General features: G+C 45.6%; 1 protein-coding gene across 1 annotated transcript in view; it reads left to right on the top strand.

The window, feature by feature from the left end:
• The window catches only part of ABCC4 (ATP binding cassette subfamily C member 4 (PEL blood group)), a 1,754,849-nt gene that overhangs the window by 547,792 nt on the left and 1,183,050 nt on the right, over nucleotides 1-24,007 (top strand). The window lies entirely within an intron of this gene.

Below are 24,007 nucleotides of genomic sequence, written 5' to 3'. Positions count from 1 at the left end.
GCAACATCGTGCCACTCGACAAAATAGAGGTTAACAGACCAAAAAAGTATTTTTTGTATAAACCCAGCCAGGCTGCAGAATTAATGAAGTGGTGCAAATATTCTTTACAAGGAAGCGTGTGGCTAACAGGCTTGTCAAACATTATATTATAAACAGGGAGTTATGTATTTTCTGGCTTTTAAGCACAACTCTGACTCACATATTCAGGACCCCTTCTAGGATTTTTGGGGCCCTGGGCAGAAGGGGAATGTGAGAGGCCCTTTTAATTTGCATAGACTTAACCCATTCAGGGCCGTCTGCATCTCAATAGAGACCCATTGCTCCTGAAGTTGCAGCCCCTCCCTCTCAGCCACCCACAAGCAGCTCTTAATAGCTCATCAAGGATCAAGGGCTGAAGGTGTGAAGGTTGCTATCTCCACAGAGGGTTAGGACTGCCGGGGAGCTAAACACAAAGGCAATAGTCCTCCCGCTGTGCCTCTGCATGGGTGGGGGGGGGCCTAATTACTGGACAAACCTGAGGTATGTGTCTTCTTGCAGTTGGGAATGGAGGCCCGCCCTCGCCTCAGGTTTCCCCGTGCTACACCATAGCAGTGAGGCCAGGGGAAAAGGGACACTTGCCAGGTGGCACCTATCATGCCATGGTCTGACTCTGTCGCACTGGTACGGGCCCCAAGTTGAAGGGCTAACTACCGGGCCCTGGGCAGCTGCCCACTCTGCCCATGCCTAGCGCCGGCCCCGCACACAAATGAATAAAAAGAAACAAACAGGCTCAAAGTAAACAGCATTCAGCATAACATGCATAATTTCTTTAGTCCACAAGACTTTTCTTGTAACTTACTCCATCTCTAATGGACTAATGTGGGATGTATGGCAGAGTGGCCTGACTACACAGGTTAAATGCCTTCCATATTTTGGGATTGGGGCCAAGCACTTGCACTTTACACATTAAACATTGACCATGCCCTATCGGCATTTCAGGGGCATTGGATGTTTTGGACATTTCTCTTTTTATGCATCAAGACTCTCCCAGCACAACTGCGAAAGTAGAGTGATAATTCTTTTCTGGGGCTGGGTTGCTATTCCATGAGAAAGAAGGCACAAGAAAATATAGTCAAAAGAAAACTGCAGAAAAATGTTTTCCACTGGGGACCAAACGAGCTATGGTATAACTCCCCAAGCAGCATGCATTCGTCCTGCTTGTGAAAGATAACCAGGGCCGGACTGGCCATAGCGGGCACCGGCCATTCCCCCGGTGCGCCGCATGGGTGGGGGCTGGTTTTGGGCCCCTGGGGGCCTTTTTTTTGTTACAGGGCCGTTTTTGCAGCATAGCTGCAAAATCGGCCCTGTACCAAAATCGGCCGAAAACCGGCCCCGGCAAAAAGCTCGGCGGCACCTCCAACACCCGAGTGGGGAGGGGGGCCGGCCGAGCACTTTGCCAGGGCCGGTTGTGGTTCCCAGTCCGGCCCTGAAGATAACACTAGTCAACAAAACAAAACCACTTATGAGAAAATTGTCAAGTTATTTATGACAAATGACGTCAGTAAACCATGAATTTATTCAGGTTTCTATGCTTCAGAGCAGAGGTTGTAACAACCTTTCACAGACTAATGAATTGGATGCATGTCGTTCAGTGGTAACACGCAAGAATACAAGACGAACTGCTGATCTCTCAGCAAGGCGTTATTTATAGTCCGCAATACAGCTGCACCTGAGAGTGTCCCGATGGTAGAAGTTTTTTTTTTCAACGGCTTAGATCTGAAGCATTGTCAACACGTGTGTACATGAAGGAGGACACGATTTCTGATATATCTTCTATGAGGGAAGGAGGGTTATATTTTTTTAATTGAAGCATTAGTTTTCGTGATGACTCCATTCCTTAGTGAGATGTGAGGAGAGAGACGCTGGCACAGGATTCTGCTTGTGAAATAGAACCTGTCGCTGGGCAGGAAATTCCGCAAAAAGTGCCCTGTAATGAAGGCACTAGAAAACCAGAGATGGCCAACAAAAAGCAGTGCAAAGAAACTCCCTTTCAAAACAAGCAGCAGCGGAGAAAGGACAGCAGCAATGATAGGAGGGAAGGAGTGCGGGGAGGAGGCAACACATGGCCAGAGATGCCAACCAAAAGGATCAATTGGTGAAATCTCCTGGGTGGGAACCCAGCACCCAAAGGCGGGATAGATGGACATTATTGAGCAACTAGAGTTATGGAATTTTGAAAGGCAGGCCAACCAACTAACCAAAGGCCCTGGACATGTTGAATGCCCATAGACTTGAATACAATATGCCTCAGAGAGCAGCGCATGCGCTGCCTAGGCTCGACCTAAAAATGAAACAGAAACGTTTAATTTTTCTTTTTTAAATGCATCCTGTTTTCCTTTAAGGAAAACAAGCTGCATTTTAAAAAAACAGGAAAGAAAAAAAACAGCTTTATTGAGAAAGCAGTCAAAGACATGGTGGTCTGTTGATCCCAGCAGGCCACCATTCTTGTGAGTGCCTGCCATTCTAAATGGGTCGCAAATTGCAACTCGCCTAATGAATGTTAATAAGGCAGGTCCTTTGCCACCCATTCGGGAATCACAAACAGTGTCTCAGAGACTGTTGCACATTTCATTGTGCGACTCGCTAATTGTGAGTCCCGGAAATTTGCAGTTTGTGGGTCGCAAAATGAAATGCTCATACATGTGGCTCTTAGTGATTGTAGAATTGCGGTGAATCGGTGAAAGGGGTTAAGGGAATGTTGTAAGACTCAAAATGCTTTGTTGATGAATTCCCGTATCTTCCTGCCACCTATAGGAAGACACTTGTACAGGCCTTGGTTACTAGCCGCCTGGATTACTGCAACGGCCTGCTGACTCTAGCGAATGCAGATGCAGTGGGTCGTTTGCAGGTAGTCCAGAACACAGCGGCGAGATTGGTCATGAGTGTACCGGCCAGGACTCCCTCTAAGCCCTTGTTGGAAGAGCTGCATTGGCTCCCGATGCGGCAGCGCATCAATTTTAAGATATGCTGTACGGTCCACAAGTGCTTATATGGGGTTAGCCCTAAATACCTATCACAATCTCTGGAGTTGTACCAACCTGGCCGGTCACTCCGTTCAAGCAATCAAGCCCTCTTAAAACCACCTGTAACAAAAAAATCCAGACAAGGAGACCGTGCATTCTCCTCGGTTGGTCCTGCCTTATGGAATAAACTCCCTACTGATGTTAGAATGACTACCAACCACCTGTCTTTTAGAAAGGCACTAAAAACCCTCCTTTTCCAAGAAGCTTTTCGGTCCCTTTAATATCTTGTCTCACATAACCTGATGATCCTATGGTTGGCAAAGCGCGGAGATATCCTTACCGGATTGAATCCAGCGCGATATAAGAAACTAAATAAATAAAATAAATAAATTCCACATGTATGACAGCATTTGAGTAGTGATGCTAGCATAAACATTTTGAGATCAAGCATGTTTAGAGATCTAGAGTATATCTCAGAGTAACTGGCCGACTACTGGCTTGTTACTACAGATCCATTTCTTGTCTGTATCATGAGCTATCCCCTGTTGTAGGAGCCTTAACTATGTCGCCTGATAATAACTTGCGTGTCCTAATAATAACTCCAAAGATCTGGACAAAATGGCTCCCTGACTGTTGGAGTCATCATAGCCTGCCTTTCTAAATACCCTTGCTGTGTGTCCCCTCCTGTGTGATGACATCTGTCTTCCTTTGTTGGGGATTTACCTCTTCTCTATATATGGACAATGGCATACTCTTAAAAAGTGTAAAGCAGTCTGTTGAATTCAATTTCACCAAAGCCAACCTTCACAACAATGACAGAGGCAAATTGACTCCATGTTTTCAGGATGGCATGAATGACAGCCTTAATTTGGGCCAGTTAGCTTTGAATAAGATGGACAGGGAATTTTTATTATTGATGTCTAAATACTGCATGGAGCATTCTGCCCATTTAAAAATGCATCCCTCTTTCATGCTATGGACGAGGACCTCCCAGAGATTAAGGTTAAAGAATTCAGATTTTTCCTTGATCATCATCATCTTAAAGTATTTTCCCAATTGAAATCCATGAAACATGCTTGCATACAGAATATAAAAATAATATACAAACAATTATAGATATAACTGTGTTACATGATCATATAAAATAGAAAATTTCGAATATATATACCTATGGTTGCGTGATGGAAAACAAAATTACAGTACTCTACAGTGCTGAATGACCTCACAATTCAACACAAAAGCACACTGATTGGCAAATTTTAAGAGCAACTAAATGCTCTGAAAAAGCTACATTACCTAAGAGCTTTACCAGCCTTCTCTTTTTCGCATTTACATATTAGGGTGCAAAATATTATGAAATAAGCCTCAGGTTCTTGGAGAATAAAAACTCTTTTTGGTGTGATCATGGATGAATTCCATGAGGATATATACATGACTAAAGTAAAAGTGCCTGGACGAAATTTGAAGGTAAAATTGCTTTCCCATTAGGAATGTCTCCATCAGTTTATATACAGCATGGTTCATGAAAGTCTGAGTTTGAGACTAAACCTTCTGATTTGACTATACTAACATGTAAGTATCATTACATATTGTTGCTGAAAACGAAACTTCTGTGAATCCAATGGCTGTAAAATGAATTGTGAACAAAACTGGACCAACCCAAATGGATTGCTCCAGTCATGGAGAGATCATTCACATCGAGCGATCTATATTTACTATAATCTGTGGGCCCGATTCACAAAAGTAATCTGAGACAAAATCCTAAACTTACTACTTTTGGTATTCACAGAAGGCATTTAGTAGTAGTAAAGTTAGGATTTCTAACTTTCGTACTACTAAACTGAGACAAAATCCTAACTTTACCACTTTTGGTATTCACAAAAGGCATTTAGTAGTAGTAAAGTTAAGAATACTAACTTTACTACTACTAACTCCCTTTTGTGAATACCGAAAGTCGTAAATGTAGTATTTTGTCTCAGTTTAGTAGTAGTAAAGTTAGGAATCCTAACTTTACTACTACTAAATGCCTTCTGTGAATACCAAAAGTAGTAAGTTTAGGATTTTGTCTCAGACTACTTTTGTGAATCGGCCCCTGTAATTATAATAATTATAATCTATAATAGTGAAAAGGAGTTTTAGCTGTATGGCGCTTGCGGTATCCCCATAACCAATAATTAGACACAGGGAGATAGTGGATGTACACTGTGGGAGGCCCAAGGGTTTTTCATGAAGCAATTGTCTGCTTTAAACAAGAGAGTGTCATCTGAGAATTTCCTTATCTCAGCACCCTAGGTGGCTGCAGAATGCTCTGTTGGCCCATATACCGCTAAGCTAAGCTGGGACATAATGCTTTCCCACATACGTTTTTATTGAATCGAATAATTACCCCTTCTCAATGTGTTAAAAGATTATTGTTTTTGCCAGCTGTTCGTTCCATTTGCCATCTGAGCTCAATGTGATGCCAACTAATCAAACTTGAACACATGTTCAAGAAGTCTTTTGCCCAAATATAGCTTGCTCCTAAATGTCTTATATGAATTAAATGCTATATTTTTTGTTTGTGAGCTATTAATTATTAACCCAAACTGATGACAAAACTCCAAGTATCTATTCATGAACTTTGTATATTGCTCTGTATGACAGCATGACATCAGCAAACAGAAAGGAGCTTCGGTGCATCATTGATGCATGATGCTAGGAAAGATACATATTGATTAATGTATAATGTAATTGAAGTTGGAGCCATGGCACACCCAGTTTACTAATTTCTCAGTCCTACCTCTCCCTACCCTCCACACATTTTAGCATAATTACAATCGAACAAATATATACAACATTCACCATTTTATTGGGAGGCCCCAGTTTCTGAAACCCATAGCATATCTTGGAATCTTATCAAATTCAGACTTCAGCTCCACGAAGACCACATGAAGAGATCCTTTTTTAAGATACATTTTTCTCCCTATCATGTTAAATCTCAAAACTTTGTCCAGGGGACGTATCCTGCTCATTCAAACTTTAGAGTGACTTAGGATGTCATATCCACGATTCAAGTATTAAAAGCATCTAAAAGACGAATCGATGACCCTGATTGGACAGTAATATGTCTGGCTCATTGCTAAAGCCCATCTTGCATATGGTGATGGTCTTAGAACCCAGCCAGAAAGAAGGTACCCGGGCACCCCATAGAATGTCATTCTCAAGATTTAGGATGTAGTGTGCCAAGATTAGGGGCTCAGACGTGCACAAGTCAACAGGAATCTTATTGGGTCCCAGTATGAGAACAAGTCAAGGGAAAAATCACCAGTAATTTTGGCCGTGTCCCCATATTCAGGAATTAGATGGCTACAATAATAATGTACAGGTCAAAGAAATATGAGTACCTGGCTGTATCCTCTGTAACAGTGTTATGGGAGGTTTACAAGGCTACCTTCCAGGGGCAATCAATATTCTTCCTCACCATGAAAGAAAGGGAGATAGCAAAAGAAACCATACTCCTTGAAGATAATATCCAGGTTCTAAAAAGGAAAATGGCATTGGTGTTTAGTGGGGATACTCTCCCCAGTTAGAAGTAAAAATTTCTTAGGCAAGCATCGCATGACCAAATTAGCCTGGACCTTCTCCCAATTAAGAATTTACAAAAGGGGGATGAATGGGAGAATCTCCTATACTGGCTAACTAGAATGGAAATGGATGGAAGATTAGTCCTCTCCATTAATAATCAATACAGGGACTTGGTTAAACACCGCCTGCAAAACACACTGACATTTGCCCCTAACAATGAATAGCTTTGTAAAGTAGGAAACCACCCCCCACAGGCCAAAAGGAACAATCCCATCACAAATTATTTAATAATCCCCACACTTTCTCATGGTGATCAAGCAATGCTTGACCTCCTTTCGACAGTAGATTCAATATTTGAGGCGATCAGCGCAGTGTCAACAGGGCAACAACCTGGACACAATGGATTCTTGCTTGATTTTTAACAAAACAAAATGTGTTTCCACTGACCTGTCTGTTGGCAGTGTATGAAGATGACTTCCAAACTGGAACCATGCAATATAACTTGTACAGAACAACAACTTCAGTAAAGCTGAAACCTGAAAAACTCATTACCAAGTGCTTTTCATACCGACCAATTTACTTACCAACATAAAGACCAGAACACTGGCCCAAATTCTTGCTAACCAATTGATTTCAGTAATTTGGCAAATGGCAAGACTGAATGGAGTGTGCATCACTGCCTCCATTTTCAACATGTGGTGCTGTCTCGTGCTGAGGGTTTTGTGGTCTAGTCCTAGCGGGTCTTAAGAAAGAATTCACAGTTCACCGGCTCTTTGTGTTTCAGTGCTTACGCTAAAGAACGTTGGCCCTCTGTTTCAGGGACACATTAAAGCCCTTTGTTTTGTCCCAAAGGTCCAAGTAAGTTTAAATAGTGTGCTCTTCCCCCCATTCCTAATCAAATATGGCACGAGGCAAGGCTGCTCTCACTCCATCTTTAGGTCTCGGAACTGCGAACAGATTGCGAAGCAATCTGTCGTTCCGAGACTCTATTGTAATCATTCTCGGTTTCAAGGAGTCAAGGGAGACAGACAATTGCGGTGCACGCGCAACCTTGGAACTGGGACCAGGTCGCGCGCCTCCTGTCTCCCATGGCTCCTTGGAAGCAGACTCACACGCACACACACACACACACACACACACACACACACATACAGCCCCCCCGCCGCGCATACACACATACAGGCCCCCCCCGCCGCGCATACACACACAGAACCCCCCCTTACACACACAAATCTCCTACCTCGTCTCGGCTTGTCATCGCGCTCCCTTGCCCCCGCTCCTCTGGTGCGCGCGCACCACTGGTTTCTATTCCCGCGTCGGCCGGTTTCGATTCCGTGCTCGTGCTTGTTGTCCTCTTGTCTTGGTCTGTCTGTTTACTATACTGTATTGGGATTTCAGTGCCGGTTTTTAGGTCTCCCCTAGCGACGCAGTGAAGCTGCTCGCTAGCGAGATCTATTATCGGCGAATTGCTTTGCGATGCGGGACAGGATAGGTGCACGCGCTTGTAGACATCATCTGTAAACGCGTACGGCGGCGTTAGCTGAAGTGGCAGGACAGGACATGTGCACGCTCACAGCGTCTCTTTCAGACAGCCGATGTGCACCCGCAGCATCTCTTCTCCGGCGATCTCAGCACTTCTGCGCTCTCCCCTATGCTTTCACTTTCGTGAGCGAGGCTCGCCTCTCTGCTGTTAAGGCGTCACCCGTGCTTGCTGCCTCCTCAGCACAGCCTGCTCCTGTGCCTTCCTCTACAGAGCTGCTGAGATGCAGCACGCGCTCCTTGCCTCCTCACTCGATCCGGGGAGCCTAAGCCCACGTGCACTGAGCTTCATCGCTGGGCAACGGACCCCCAGCCTCGAGTCGCTGTGAACCATCCCGGCGCGCCCTGCTGACGAGCCCTGTGATGGAGGAGGCTGACGTGCTTTGGGAGCGGCTCAGGCCACCACAGTAAGTGCTACTCTGGCTTTTGCTTTCCCTCCCGTCTTTTCTGTTGCCGTCATGTGTTGACATCCAGTTCTCACCCTTCTTCCGATGTCCGTATTGCAAATACTTGTTTTTAATTGCCGCTGGTACTGTTTGTTTGTGACATGCATGTGCTTCTTCTGACTCTGTCTTCCTCGGCGAGTTACTGTTGCCCCCCCCCCCCCCACAGTGGCTCCCGCTCTGTTGCTTGTAAGCAGTTGCAGTTTGCACAATGGTTCTGACCGCTCACCCCCACCCCCATCCCGACACTCCATCCCCTTCCTCTCACCTCACTCCCGCACAGTTTGCGCGTGTACTGCTGGCAAGACCGCTGAGAAAACATCATGTGTGCACTTTAACTTTTACTATGGTGGCTGCACGCCAGACATCTGCAAACTGCTCTGACGTGATCCCCTCTGCCAGCGTGCCGCTCATTAGGCTGATTTTCACATACAAGTTTCTAGTATCAGCTGTCTCTAAGGGCAATTAGGAATGGGTGGATCCGTGTGCCAAACAAGTGTTTTTTAAAGCAGCGCAACACGATTCACAAATAACAATGGCAGCAGCGTCGGCTCCTTCATCTATGCGAAGGTGAGCAGGGCTCCCGCCCCACATCCGGCATTTGTGTACTTTTTGTCTTCTAAAGACATTCTCTACCCGCTTTACCGCCAAGTAGCAAGCTGTGCTTTCTGGGACTCGATCCTGAGGTTTGATTTTTGTTTGTGTCTTACAGTCTGCACTGTGCAGCAAACGTAATGTCTTCCTCGTATTTTATTCCCTTTTAAATGGCTCCCATACAAAAAGAGCGTGTATAGTTTTAAATCTGGTGTTGTTTTCTGAGCGTGTGAGTCTTTTCAGCATTCCAAGTATTTAAAGATGTAGACTCGACCTCTGTTCCCATTTCCCACATTCCATTCTAACTTAATGTGATTTACACGATGTCCACCCCATGCTTGTTTCCCATGTTGTTTCTTAAAGTGCGTCTGGGCCCTCTTCTGTTTTTTTCTAACATTTCCTCACGTTTAGTTCTCCCCTAGTTACACGGATTAGGACTACTTGTTACATCCTTGGTGCAATGTTTTCACTTATTAAAATATTCCCACCCCTTTTTTCTCATTGGAGTTCATTTTTAAAAATGAAGACAACATTTCCGTCTTTTGATTTATATTGTAGCGCTTAGTGAAGCGCTAGGTATTGCCTTATGTGAGCCCTCACCGTAGATGTCATAAGTCTCTAGCCCATGTAAAAAAATGTAACCCTTCAAAGCCAAAAAGGATCCATGCCTCGCACAGCTCCTGTGCTGTAGCACTTAGGAACTCCTCAGCATGCTTCAGCTGATCTTTGTAGCTCCCTGATGTCCACAGCGAGCTGTGTTCATAGATATTATTATAGGTGAGTTGGGGTTCCAAGGGGTTTGTTTGTGTGCTGATCCTTTTATATAGAAAACACTACTCAAGTGTGAGTGTTAACACCTGGAGGCTGCATCCCAAAATCTTAGTCGCTATTGAAGTTTCCAGCCAGGAGCAAGCTTACTGTAGACGAGATCCTTAAAATTGACTGCCTTTCTACTGACAAGTGGCTTTGTATTTGCCCTCAACCATCTGCTGCATAACCAGCAGCTTTTCAAGTAAACAAGGGTTTTTGCTCTCACTAACCCACATGTTAAAGCCAAGTGCTCAAGTTGAAAAAGGTAACTGTTGCTTTCCTGCTTTTAAACGTGATATGTAGGCAATCAAAGAAATGACACTGTTGACAACATCATGAATGGACTGGGGTAAGAACGTTGACGGAAGAGCAGCATAAAAGTCTTCAATAAGTATTCAGACTGAGTACTTGTTTAAAGCAGCAGTCATTTCAAGGGGCATGCTGTTTTAAAGATTCCCTAATATGTTGCATATTTTTCTAGCCTTGTCCTTGCAGTGATGAACAAAAGAAATGAAATTAATTCTGTTGTCCTGCAGGGTGGTTGCTTATTGGAGAGAGTTGCAGACAGGGTCCATATAGTGTGGGTTTGAAACATATTTGTGAGGTGCAGAATGAAAGCTATTAAAAGCACTGCGTTCACATGGGCTTGTTTTCTATTGCTTTGCAAATGTAAAAGTAATACGGTGAACAAACAACTATTTTTTTCAATGTATTCACTTATGCAACAATGGTGGCATGCCCCTGCGCCACTATTATTACAAAAGTCAATAAATTAAAAGTAAAGTAAAAAAATAAAACATTGCTGTATTACTTTTACATTTGCAAAGCAAATAGCTCTGCATTTAACTAACGCGAGACCTATTGCATTGCAAATGCTTGTTTTGTTCTGGTAACTGAACCACTTTCAGAGTGCATAAGATGAGATGATCAACTGAAAGGGTTCAGATGGAGTGAAGACTGTGAAGAGTAGCAATTTACGCTGATGGCATTCTCCTGTAAGTCCAAGACAGCAAATGCTCAATTCTTAGGCTGATGAACCTGCTGCAGACCCAAGGTGAGACCTCTGACCTCAGTGTGACAATGAAAAACCCATAGATCTGTCTATCTTCGACTGTTGTGATAAATCTCCAACCAATACCACATTTTATCCTCAGCCAGGCTGACCACATTGTGGTTGTGGTACCAAGCCTTTAGATGTCTTCACTGGGAGAAAAGCTGACAAATCCAAAAGGAAGAAAATCATTTTTGAAGAAATATTTTTTTTTTCATGTTTTTGTAGTTTAGAGGAGGTCTCAACGACCCTTAATCCCAATTTTTTTTTAAGGGGATTCTCCCACCTCTTTCCCTTTTTTTATCATCCATATGCCTTGAACTCTCCAGCTTTGCTCCTTTTTTGCTCTTGCTACTTTACCCTACTCCCTTTACACGTTCTCTCATCCTAAACACCCTCCCCTGTTACCTTTCCCATTTTACTCCCTCAAATTCCTTTACCCCCCTTCCCATTCCTTAATATCAATATGTCTTCTGCCTTCCAGGTTTACTCCTTTTTTTAAATGTACTTTTATTACTTACCCCACCACTTCTACGCCCCCCTGTCCTATACCCTCTCCGCCTGCTACCTTCCCCATTTTACTTCCCCATCCCTTTCTTTAATGCCCATATATCTTGTACACTCCCGATGTACTCTCTTTTTTACTTTTACTACTTTTTGCTGCCATATTTATATTCTCCCCATCTTACACACCCTCCTCCTGTTACTTTCCTCCTTTTCCTCCCTTCTATTTCTTTACCTCCTCTTCCCTTTCTTTTATACTACACATCCTTTACCCTTCCACTTTACGCCTTTTTTAATTTTGCATTTGTTATTCCCCCACCTATCTATATTTTGCCCCATTCTATACAGCCTCTACTCTTACTTTCTTTTCTTACTCTTGATGTTCAATACCTTTTCCACAAAACACTATTTTTGTGAAAAAGGCATTTTGTCATTTTGGCATTATTTGAACTTTCCATATGTGCGAAAATTGTCAGAATAACAGTATACCATACATGACACACCCAGCATAAGTAGTAAACAGGGCCAATACAGATGATGGGTGGGATTACTCTGGGGCACCCGCATATTTGTAGCAATGGGTATGACTGTCGCGAAGAGAGATATTGCAAAATACTTGAGATCTACTAAAGAACTCTGCTTAAACTAATATATTCGAAATACAAACTACAGTACCAAAGAAGAGGAGTTCACAAAGCCCATGGAAGTTCACAAAAGCATTTGAAAGTCCTGGACCTATGCTTAGAACATCTTCAGAGGTTTTTTCTTTGTTTTTCATTTGGATACCCATTATACACTATGATAACACCTTACTTGCTATGCATACAAATTACAGTTTTCTTTGATAAAAATAATAAAAAGAGTTATAACAAAAGAATAGGTACTGATTGATGCAGAGATAGGCATGGCCGCAAAATTAAGGGCAAATCAATACAGGTTGTTAAAGCTCTGAGCATCTGTCAGTGAGTGTATTACTTAACCGGTGCACCCGTGAAATGAGAAGCAATATATGAAGGTGTGTAGAAATGCATGTACGTTGGATAAATATGCAATATACCTGATGTGCAGTTCTAGTTTATGTTATACAGTTGATGGAGCTGGGTTTTCTGTATGTCAGTCTTCAGGTGTAACCGTTAAAAAGTCCTGCCACTGGTCGTATGGACCTTTGTTCCTCGACAAGGAAAAGTGAAAAGGAGCAATCATCTACATTAAACACATCTTTTTTTTTGTGAATCTGTTTTTTATTGAGTTTTTCGTACAATCACAATATGACATTTACATACATATGCACTGTTGGGCTTTTCAGTTGTTACAGCTTGTGCCACGTGCAAATGCTTGTTCAAGGTCAGTACATTTCACAATGCAATGTATAAAGCAAAAGGTGCATGGGAGGATAGTAGCCATATGTGCATTTCCAGTGCTCCTCCAATACTCAGATGAGGGAAGGAGAAGGGGAAGGGAGGTGGGAACACAATGGCAGTATATTCGGTCCATACCTCACAATCTGAAATGTCCATTGAGGTGTGAGTATTGGTACCTGGTTACTCGGCGTGTATATGCACGTGCAGACATGCAGAGTCATTTGTTGTACTGGTGCTCACATACAGATAGGCGTCAGTAAAGGACTCACCAGTAAACAAAATGGTGGGAAAGGAGGGGGGAGGAGGAGGGGAAAAGGGAAACATTGCATATATTAACTGTAGGTGGGGAGAGGGGGAAAGGAAGAGGAATGTGAAGTAAGAAAAAAACGTGCGTAACAAACCATATAACCCGCAACCCTACACAGTTACATAGTCAGTATTACATGTGGTCCATACATAACGCAGCTACCAGCTGCCTCCCTCGTTCCAAGATGTATATATACATGTTGTGTCAACCAGCATATGCTTGCACTGAAGAGAGTGGCGTGATGTGCACGCTGCTTCGATCAGTGGACACTCTAGTGGTCTATGCTTGGGCGTCGGATGAATCAGCAGGCAGTGTGTCTATGCTTTTTTGCAGCTCAGTGCATATGGATTCCCAGGACGTGGCAATAGGGATCTTACGTTGCCCCAGGGTTTCCTCACGTTTAATAGCGAAGCTTTCGGCTGTGGCCCATGCAAGCATGGAATTACGCCATGCGTGTATATGACGGGGGTCAGACGCTTTCCCTTTGTTTCCGATCAGTCTCTTGGCCACTATCAATCCCAGATCTAGAAATCTGGGCGTAACTTTCGTGGTGGGTGTCCTATGGAACTTATGCAATAGGTACACAGGTCATTTGAACGGCAACTCCTGACCAGTGCAACCCTGTAAGGATGCGGCTACTTCCCTCCAATATCCGTCCACCCAATGGCAGCTCCAGAACATATGGATTAAGCCGTCTCCTGGTTCCTCGCATCTCGGGCATATTGCATCTACACAATTGAAGTATTGGTTAATTTTTGCAGGTGTGAGATATGCCCTATGTATGATGTATAGCTGTATCTGTCGGAAGCACATGTTCCTGGGGATGCATGTCTGGCTCTGGAGTACTTGGGCCCATTCCTTGTCAGTAAACGGGCAACTCAGGTCGTGTTTCCACTTACAGCGAAGCATATCAAGACTGATCGCTGCATGGGTCCAGAGCGAGGCTGCAAACCAGTGTGTCAGATGTTTACCCTGCCCCATAATGTGTAAGTACTGCATAGTAAGATGTGACTGTGGCTCTGTAGCGATGTCTCCCCATTTTGCTGTAAGCAAGGCCACTAGTGCACAGTGAGTGAGAAACTGTCCAGGTGGTAAACCCCCCTCGTCTACAAGTGTTGTGTAGGGAATGAGTGCCCCTCATGATACAGATCTCCAAGAGTGCGAACGTCTTTTTCCTGCCATTCCTGAAGTGCAAGTGTTGTCAGTATCACTTGCCTAGTGGGAGTTCCCTCCAGTGGTATCGCCGGTGCATAGGGGATCACGCTGCGCGTTATGTATAGACTCCTGTGGAAGCATTTGTAGGCCACAGTAAGTAGTAGAGGTTCTGGCGGGCGCAGGCGTGCTCCCGGATGGAACAGCGTAACAATGCGCACCTTGAGGTTTGGCGGCTGCATAGTTAAGTGTCTGCGCAGAGACGGTTTGACAACCACTGTGCAATCCATTGTAGTTGAGAGGCTAGGTAGTAATGTTCAAGACAGGGAGGCGCCAGACCACGTTGATCCACCGGCAGATACAGTTTGTGAAGCGGCCAGCTATGCCTGCCAATGCCCTAAATGAAGTCTCTGAGTTGTTTCTCAAACGCGATAAAGAAGGAAGCTGGCACATAGAGAGGCAAATACTTAAAGTGGTATAGGAGCTGCAGGAATATAACCATTTTAGTGAGTGCTATTCTACCTGCAACAACCAGTGGCAAATGCTCCAGAATCGCATTTGCGACTTAATGGATGTCACTGCCCTCCCTAGGTTCCCATTAAGATGATTGTTCAGTTAGCGGTAGAGCTGAGTTCCGAGATAGCAGAACGTTTCAGGCTTCCACTGTACTGGTCTGCCACTCATGGTAAATACCGGGTAACTAAGCCAATCTTTGAATGGGTAAAGACAGGATTTATCCACATTCACTCTCAAACCAGGGAGCACAGCAAACTAATCCAGCAGCTGGGTCAGCCGGACAGGGATACTGGTTATATCCGTGACATAGATGAGGAGATCATCTGCGTACCGTGAAACCGGGAAATATCCATAAAAACGCGGGCATTACCCCGCACTGCTATTACAACGCTGCTATTACAACGCAAGTCGTTACAACGACTTGCGCTGGAGGGCGCTGTAGGATAGGAAATAGTTTAATTTTCTATCCTACACCTTCCCTACTGTCAACGTTGGCTGGAGTTGGAATAGAAAATTAAACTATTCCACTATCCAGCGCCCCCCAACGCAAGTCATTGTAACAACTTGCGTTGTAAAAACTGCGTTGTAATGGCATGCGGGGTAAAAGCCCACGTTGTAATGCCGTACAACCCGGGAAACCTGAAGAATAGCATCTCCCAAGGGTATTCCAATCCGCAACTGGGTGCGCAGCAATTTCGCCAATGGCTTCATGGGGAGCGCAAACACGAGTGGAGACAGCGGGCATCCTTGGCGCATGCCTCTCTATATAAGGAAGGAATCGGAAATGTAGGGGCCTACTTTAACTCTGACAGTTGGGTCAGTGTAGAGAAGACGTGTCAAGCGTATGAAGGTTGGGCCAAGATCAAATTTCTCCAGTACTGCAAATAAGTAAGGCCACTCTAAAGAATGGAATGCCGTCTCTAGGTCCAGCACTATACATCCCGCTCTCGGTCATTCCCCAATCGCATTCGTGGCCACCCTGTAAAAACGCCGCAGATTAAGGGAGGTACTACAGGCGGGTGCAAAGCCATTTTGGTCTGCTTGGACCAATCCCGGAACCGCCTGCGCTAGTCGCTCCGCCAACACCTTCGCCAGTATTTTATAGTCAGTGTTCAGCGGGGCTTGGGGTTTACAGGAGCCCATCTCCACCGGGTCCTTACCTGGCTTCAGTAATGATATCAGATTAGCCTCACACTTGGAGGGGGGGAGCCACCCAGAGTCCAATGCAGTGATGAGGACAGTACCAAGACATTGCACCAATGAGATGCATTATGCCTTATAGTACTCGGCCGGTAGCCGGTCCGGCCCTGGGGTCTTCCCGGATGCTAGATTGTAAGGCTTCGCCAATATATTCCGGCGAGATCTGTTCATTAAGTGCCTCTGTGTGTTCCCTGGTCACATTGGGCAGTTGCAGACTATCCAAGAACCTCCCTAGATCCTGATCATCACAACTACACTGGGACCAGTATAGAAGTGTGTAATGGTGTGTCAGAGCTGCATGTATTCCACGCTGTGTAACCAAGAGTTGTCCCAATCGGAGCACGGGTGTGTTCTTGGCGGATCAGCCAAGCTAGCAATCTGCCAGCTCTGTCTGCCGCAGAGTGTGTACGGCTGTGTGCGCGGTATAATTGTGGCAGTGAAGTCGTTCTATGTACTCCACGTGTTCGGAACGCAGTGACACCAGGCACCGCAAATCTCTGCCTGTCCCCTCCACTTCACACTCAAATCGCAGAAGTTGAGCCTCAATCTGTGTTAGGGAATCAGAGAGTTGTTTGCGAACATTCCATGTGGCCCCCATACAGTGGCCTCTGATGGATACTTTGAAGGCTTCCCATTCAATAAGCGCATCGCTGGCTGTGCCTTCATTTAGTTAGAAATGCACTAAGATCGCAGTCCCCAATGACAACCGGAACGCCGTGTCTTCAAGGGCACTAAGTTGGAGACGCCACGCGGGGACTGGCGGTCGAAATGGCTTCCTTCTGAGGTGCAGTAATAGAGGATTATGATCGGAGTTGGTTCGCCCTAGGCTGGCAGCACCTTGGACTAGTGGCAGTAAGGCCTGCGAGGCCACCAGCCTGTCCAGGCGTACATGTAACCTGTGTACTGCCGAATAATGAGAGTAAATGCGGGTGGTGGGATTAAGATTTTGCCACACATCATGTAGGGCCCAGTGTGTCAACCAGTCAGAGAGGGTCTGTGCATTAGATGCAGAGAGAGTCCTGTTGAGTGGCGGGATTGACCTATCTAGGTCCACATTTAAAACAGAATTGAAGTCTCCCCCAAGAAGCCAGGGGGTCCAGCTCCAGCGGGAGACTACCTTGGATACCTGTGTGAGGAAAGAGGCCTAATCTGAATTTGGGGCATAGAGGTAGCCTAACAGTATCTCTTGGCCATTCAAGCGCCCTTTCACAAAAGTGTATCTTCCATCTGTGTTGTTGATGTCTTCCTCACAAACAAACGGGGTTCCCGCTCTGACCCATATCAGTGTTCCTCTTTCATGCGCCGAATACGTGGTGCCAAAAATCTGGTCCCTTCACCTTTAACATAAGCGCTCCAACTCTATTTTGGACATGTGCATTTCCAGAAGTAGGGCTACTCCCACTTAGTGGTGTTGCAAATAAGAATATATGGAATAGCGACGTGAGGGTGTGTGCATGCCACTTATATTCCACGTGGCTATTTGAGACTGTGCCTTGTTTGGTTACTGAGTAGGACAAAGCGGTACAGGGTGGACCATGTAGCTATGTAGGTGTAGTATGGGTGGGGGTTACAGGTCGATCTTAACAAAACAAAACTGAGAACGTGAACTCGAACCAGTGTAACACTGAGGGCAAGTGCCACAGTGAGGCTCGTCCAAACTAGTATAGTGCCCAACAGTGGTGTAACGAGGGGGACCTGGATGACGCCATGAGGGACAATGACCATTTACCTTTCTCCGCACAGCAGACAGAGAACTGGAAGATAGACGAGGCTGTTGCATCTGGACTCGAGTTCGAACCCGAGTTCGACCACCAGGAAGAACCCTGTTTCTTTAATTGGGCGGAACCCGAGGCAGGCCCGCCCACAAAGGAGTTGAGAGGCGAGGAGTGCGATGGCGAGGAGTGGAGGTCAGGAGAAGAGAAGATCGGAGGCGAGCCAGGAGGTACGGCAGGAGGAGGGAGATCGGAAGCAGAGAGCGGAGACGGCGGAGGAGCCAGGACCATCGAGGAGGAGGAGGAGTGGACAGGAGAAGAGCCTGGAGTGAGACCAGACGACGGCAGCGACAAGCCAGGAGGCCAACGAAAAGGTGCTTTGCCCAGCCACACTTCAAGGGAAGTGTGGCTCTCGCAGGTACGGTCACACTTTGCGGGCTGGGCGGGACGTAAGTGGGCTAAACCTACTTGAGAAGTTCACATGGCTATCCATTGCACTACCCTTCCCCCTCCCCCCCTTTCACCAAACCAAACCGTCGCTCACATTCCGGCCAGAGGATTTTGCTGTGCACGTGTGTCCCTCACTCCCTTTCCTAAATCACTGCATATATATATGACTCCCGGACTAAGACCTGTCCTGTTTTCTTCCTCCCATCCCATACCCGATCTCCGAGCTGGAAGAGGACGCGCCTACATACCGGACTACCAGTCCCAGAAGACTCCGGGAGAGAAGAGGAACCCGAGTAGGGAGGTGCAAAGAAAAAGCCTCAACAGCAGAAACGGACAGTGAAATCTCCCTTCCCTATTACCGGAGGGTCATTCAGCGCAGACAAGTCTTAAAATCAATAAAACCAGCATTACCCACAGTTCCTGTTTCCGTGAGTCTGCTCCCATCCTCACAAGTGGCAAGAACAACACCAATGAAGGTATTGGTATGGGGCTGGGCAGCGAGTGCTTAGCTAGGTGTGTTGCTTTTCCCCCCTCTCTTGCGCGGAGTTGTCATCCGCAACCCCTGTCCACGCATTGGCGTGCGTGAGTGCTAGATGTGGTTGACAACAGTCATAGTCAAACAACAGTAGGTGTATGTGCGAGAGACAATGCGACAATATCAGTAGTGGCATATTAGCAAGAGGCAGACAGTAATACAGACAATTTACGCAGGAGATGCACTACTCGTGTGTACAACAGACTTGCAGTGTTAAAAGAGCAACATCAGAACCTAGCATCGTAACATTAGTCTATACTTGCTTGTTAAGCCCCCTTTAGTGCACCCAGTGATGGAAGACTCTCACACGATGTCATCAGCAGTCTGCGGGGTAACGTCAGGCAGTCTCCCTCCATCAAAGTCCTCAGGCCTAGGGGTGGACGAACCACTGGCAGTTACTGATTCAGAGGAACTGAGTTCTGCAGCCTCCCAATATGTTCGGATTCCCAGTGTTGTATCTGCTTTCAGGGCATTGCGGGGTCTACTTCACTGTGTTCTGGTCGTGGTGACGCTCCTTTCGAGGGCATGTCTCCTAGTCTTCTTAGCTCCGCACGGCAACGGGACCTCTTATTGATTGGTCTGACTTATTCCTAATTTGAGGGGCGAGTCCCCGACCACAAGCCTGTTTCCTCCAGCCAGCCCATGCCTCATCAGGCAAATCAAAGAAGTGGGTAGTACCCTTGGGTATTACTCTCAATCTGGCAGGGAACAGCAGGGATTGCCGCTAACTTTAAGATGGGAGAGTTTGCGAGTTTCCCTTAAAACTGCGTCTCTGTCTCTATAGTTCAAGAGCTTGAAAAAGAACGGTTGCGGCTGAGCCCCTGGAGGGGGTCTCTGGGCTGGTACATGGTGTGCTCATTCCACCACAAATTACAGCGACAGTGTTTCTAAAGGCAGAATGTCTTGCAGCCAACGCTCTACATTTTGTTCCCGTGCTTCACCCTCTTCTTGCCCCGGAAGGCTCACCACACGGACATTGTTGCGGCGGTAGCGTCCTTTCACATCCTCAACCCTATCTTCCAGGGCGTGCACTCAATCCAGAACATCTTGCAGGGCCGCAGCATGACTGTAACAGGTTTCAGTTCAGACAATGACAGGGCTTGCGATTGTGCCTTCTCCACCAAGTTATGGTGATCCGCCTTTAAGAGAGTAAAATCAGATACCACCTTGTCAATCCTGGCTTCAAGTGAGGTTCCTGTCTGTTCCAGGGCAGTGCCAATGTTCTCAACCGCTACCAGTACTGAATCCTGTTTTGCCACCAGCTTCGCTTTCGGAATGTCTTTAATAGCACCATCTTCCACGTTTGGTAGGTCCAGGGAAGCAGCGTGCGTTGCAGTTTGCTGTGTATTGGTGCGGAGGCGGCCCATCGCTAGCTTTTGTGCAAAGAGCATTAACCCCGGGCACTGCATGAATGCGCAATGGTAGGTGTCCAAGCAGGTTACCGGTATCTAGTTGCTCCTGTGAGCTGTGCGTATCGCAGTGCGCGTAGCAGTCAATGCCACAGTATGGTGTGGCGTTGTTGATGTCCCATGTCAATTATTTGGGACCAGAGCCATTGCAGTGATTTGCTTCTGTCCCAGATCCGCTTCTTGGTATGCAGCCACATTCACAAGGAGGTGTAGGACCAGCAGATTGCCCGCTGTAGCAAGCTTGACACACGGGTCCAGCGTCAGAGTGGGCAGCTGACAGACAGTAGCGGGCTCTTACTGATGCGTTTCAGGACCTATGGTGCAGCCGGTATGATCTTGGTTACTGCGATATTGGGGTCATCCCCGCTTCACAGGGCGAATGACACAGGATCTGCATATCTGCGGTGAAGGGTAAGCAGGGCAGAACCGGACTCAGGTAAGGATAGGATGAGCAGAGGATGTAAGACACATGACACTCTAGGGCTGATGCAGCAGACCCGATCCTCAGGGCGTTTCAGGCTCTTCACCGCCTCAGAAGCCGGGTGGTAGACACATCGTATTCACCCCAAGTTGCTATCCCAGATGATTGAGGGCCAGGGTGCCCTGGTTTCGCAGTTTGCACAGTTGTGACTACCTCAGCAGACCTGGCCTACATCCCACAGCGTTGAAATGGCAGCTCCACCCTCCTTACAAAGGCCCTCCAGTGATATCTATGTTGGGCCTACATTCTGGAGGCACACCGGCGCCCGGCTCCGTTCGACGCAGCTCTTGAACAAGGCCTCTCAGCAGCAGGCTGCGCCGCCACAGTCTCAGAAGTCAGATATGCAGGAGGCCGAGTGAAGGCTGCACCTGCCCCCGGCCAGGCCTATATCGCCGCAGGCTTCAGGTCGGACCCAGCAGGCTGGGCAACGTCGGCAAAAGCGCCGATCATGCTGCCCAACACAGCGGGGGATCCAGCACTCTACCAGGAAGTTACACCGTGTGCCTCTGCTGCATGTAGCGCCAACAGTCCCCGCTGTGCCACTCACCAGGGAGTGTACACACTGGTCGGGTCCATCAGGGTCCAATCTCGCCTGCGTTTGTTTTCAGTTCTCCCCGCTGTTAGTTTCACAGCGCACCCCGTCGCCAGGGCACAGTGTCGCAGAGCTGCCTCAGGATGTGGTTGGTGCAGCTCTCTTCACACGCCACATCAGCCCAATCGGTGACCTCCGGCAGGGGCTCGTGCCGGGTCTCCGATAGCGCTAGGTGTAAGCGCCCTGTATCCGATGATGATCTGGGGCTGCCTCAGGTTACTTAGATGCGCAGGGGCTGGAGCCGCAGGCTCTCGCTCGCCTCACCTCCAGGCAGGCCAAGTGTCGTGTCTTGTCTGTAGCAGGGGCCCCACCATCAAATATGACAATTGAAGGGTCGCATCGGGCACCGCGACTGAGTGCCAACAAATCCTCACCGCAATCGCAGGCAGATAGCGCGGATGCAAGGTGGAATCCAGGATAATAGAGGGATTCACGGCGGAGCTTCAGAAAGTTGCGTCCGCCATGTTAGCTCGCTGGCCTTGCCCCTCCTACATTAAACACATCTTAATAAATCAGTAAAAGGCTTTTAGTACTGTCAATAATTAGAAGGTTTTGTGTGAGTAAAAGAGTTTTATTTTCACTTCTTTAACTTTTTATTTAATCAATGAGTATTCATCTCTCAAGTATCAGCATTAAAGGTTGATATAAACCAATAATTGAGATTTCAATATAAGAAAAAATTAAATATTCATTTTGATGGAGCGGAAATCTAATTTGATTTGTAGGGAAACATCATAATCAAGTGTAGAAAGCACCCGCATATAATCTTGCAATTATATAAATGTGAGCTGTTATAATTGTGAAATGTATTCATTTAATTATGTGAAATATTTTAGGTTTCTGACAAGTAGTATGGCGAATTAGTGTTGGAAATGAATGTACCTAGCAGAAAACATTAACAAGAATAACTTGTGTTGTGAAGGTTGACACTACTCATATACTAAATGTGATTAACAATGTTATTTCTATAATTTGGTAAGATGTGCTAGCGAAATGCTATACAGTTATGCAAATATGTAATGTTTAAAGTGATATGTTCTTATGTTAGCTAAAGTCGTAGGTCCAAAATGCAAGCCCATGACAAACTCTTGCTTTAGAAATAATGTTTTGAATTTCATGTGCACTGTGGAATTTGTTTTTTCTCATGTTTGCATTGCAGGTAGAGAAGCATTCAGTGGGCAAAAGCAGTGTCTTTGTTTTAGTAGCTCAGCAAGGAGAAAAGGAGTTACAGTTACATAGCTTGGATGTGATAAAAAAAAGCATGGGAACCGAGGACGAATTGTTATGAGAAATGTACATGGAGAACACTGTGGAAAAGTATTCCCATGAATGTTCCCATTGTGAACTATGTGCACACTGTGCATTATAGGAAACCTACCTGTGGATAACAGATTGCTGGAATTAGGGACAGTGCCCACTTTTTCTCGCCTTCGGAGAGGGAGCATCTCAGAACAAGCACTTTCTCTTGTGATAGTGGGTTTATACTACTTGACACATTGATCTTGGAGGGGCTTCGTAGGAAGACTCCACGTACTGACACCTTTCCATTTATTTGAAATGCTTATGTAGGGATGTCATCTTAGTGATAGAGTAGGGATTGATTTAATGGTCTTCATTTATCAACCCTCGATGCAGGGAAATTTGGACTCATGCTTCTCTGTATCCTACTTCTTGAATTATTAGTTTGGTTCATGCTGCACCATTTAAATTGGATGTGTGGATTTGGCTTCATGCTAATTCCTTTGTATTTCTTTATCCTTATGTTGAGGTGTCTCTATGTCCTGTTATTTTTGGCTTTGTAATAAATCAACTAACCTTATATTGTTGTCTGTGAATCATTATGCGTCCAGGAGAGTTACTGGCTAATTGACTGTGTATTAACGATTTTTCCCCTTCACACTTTCATGCTGCTTGAAAGAACCATTGTAGGGTGTCTCTAGAAAGGGACTAGAACTAATGGGCTTTGCCCTTTAAGTTAAAGTCACAATATGGTAATAATACACCAAGTGTGTTCCATAAAGGAAGTTATTAAATCTAAATTAAATTGGAATAAGGTAGAATAAGGTATCAGTTAGATACTCCATAAAGAGTTCTAATAGGAGAACCAATGCAGAAGCGTAAAGCCTTTCTTTCCATGCCAATCTGGAGAGTATTCTCTGCTCTAAATCAGCAGACATCAAAGAAATAGGCTAAACAACCTCTCATGTAGAGAGATATAAGAAACGTGTAGATTAGTCCCTAGCCAGTGCTAGTGAGATACGCTCAAAGGAAAAAAAACCCTGAGAGAAAAAGCTCAAAGGAAAGTCCTGTCCTTCTCTAAGATTACACACAAATATAAACACAATATTCTAGGTGGCACCTATTTGCTTCCGTCTCCTGCATCCGCCAATGGGATTTCAGTAAACTGCTGGGAATAAGCAAACTCCCAGGTTTTTCATCTCCCTACAATGGTCAATAGGCGTTAGTCCTTGAAAAACGAACTTAAATCAGCAGTTATATACCACACTTGTAGGCTTATAACATTTAAAATTGATTAATCACTACTAAATTTGCATTTAGTATATGTGTTATTTAAACAGACTTTCACTTCTTTTTTTTGTTTGCGAATGAAATTTACTCCTGCGCAATAAAAACCGTAAAATGCATGCAGCCCAAAATAAAAATACAGCCGCTGAAAAACGTAAATACCAAGCAGCAAGCAATGTCCGAAATTGTTTTTATTTCTACAAATGCCTTAAATTTCTTTTACAATTTGAGTGCATGTGATTCAATACTGCGATAAAAA

The sequence above is a fragment of the Lissotriton helveticus genome, chromosome 8, assembly GCF_964261635.1.
Source record: "Lissotriton helveticus chromosome 8, aLisHel1.1, whole genome shotgun sequence".
In the NCBI taxonomy this organism is placed as follows: Eukaryota; Metazoa; Chordata; class Amphibia; order Caudata; family Salamandridae; genus Lissotriton; species Lissotriton helveticus.
Note: the sequence above shows the minus strand (reverse complement) of the source record. Positions and strands in the feature narration are given on the sequence as shown.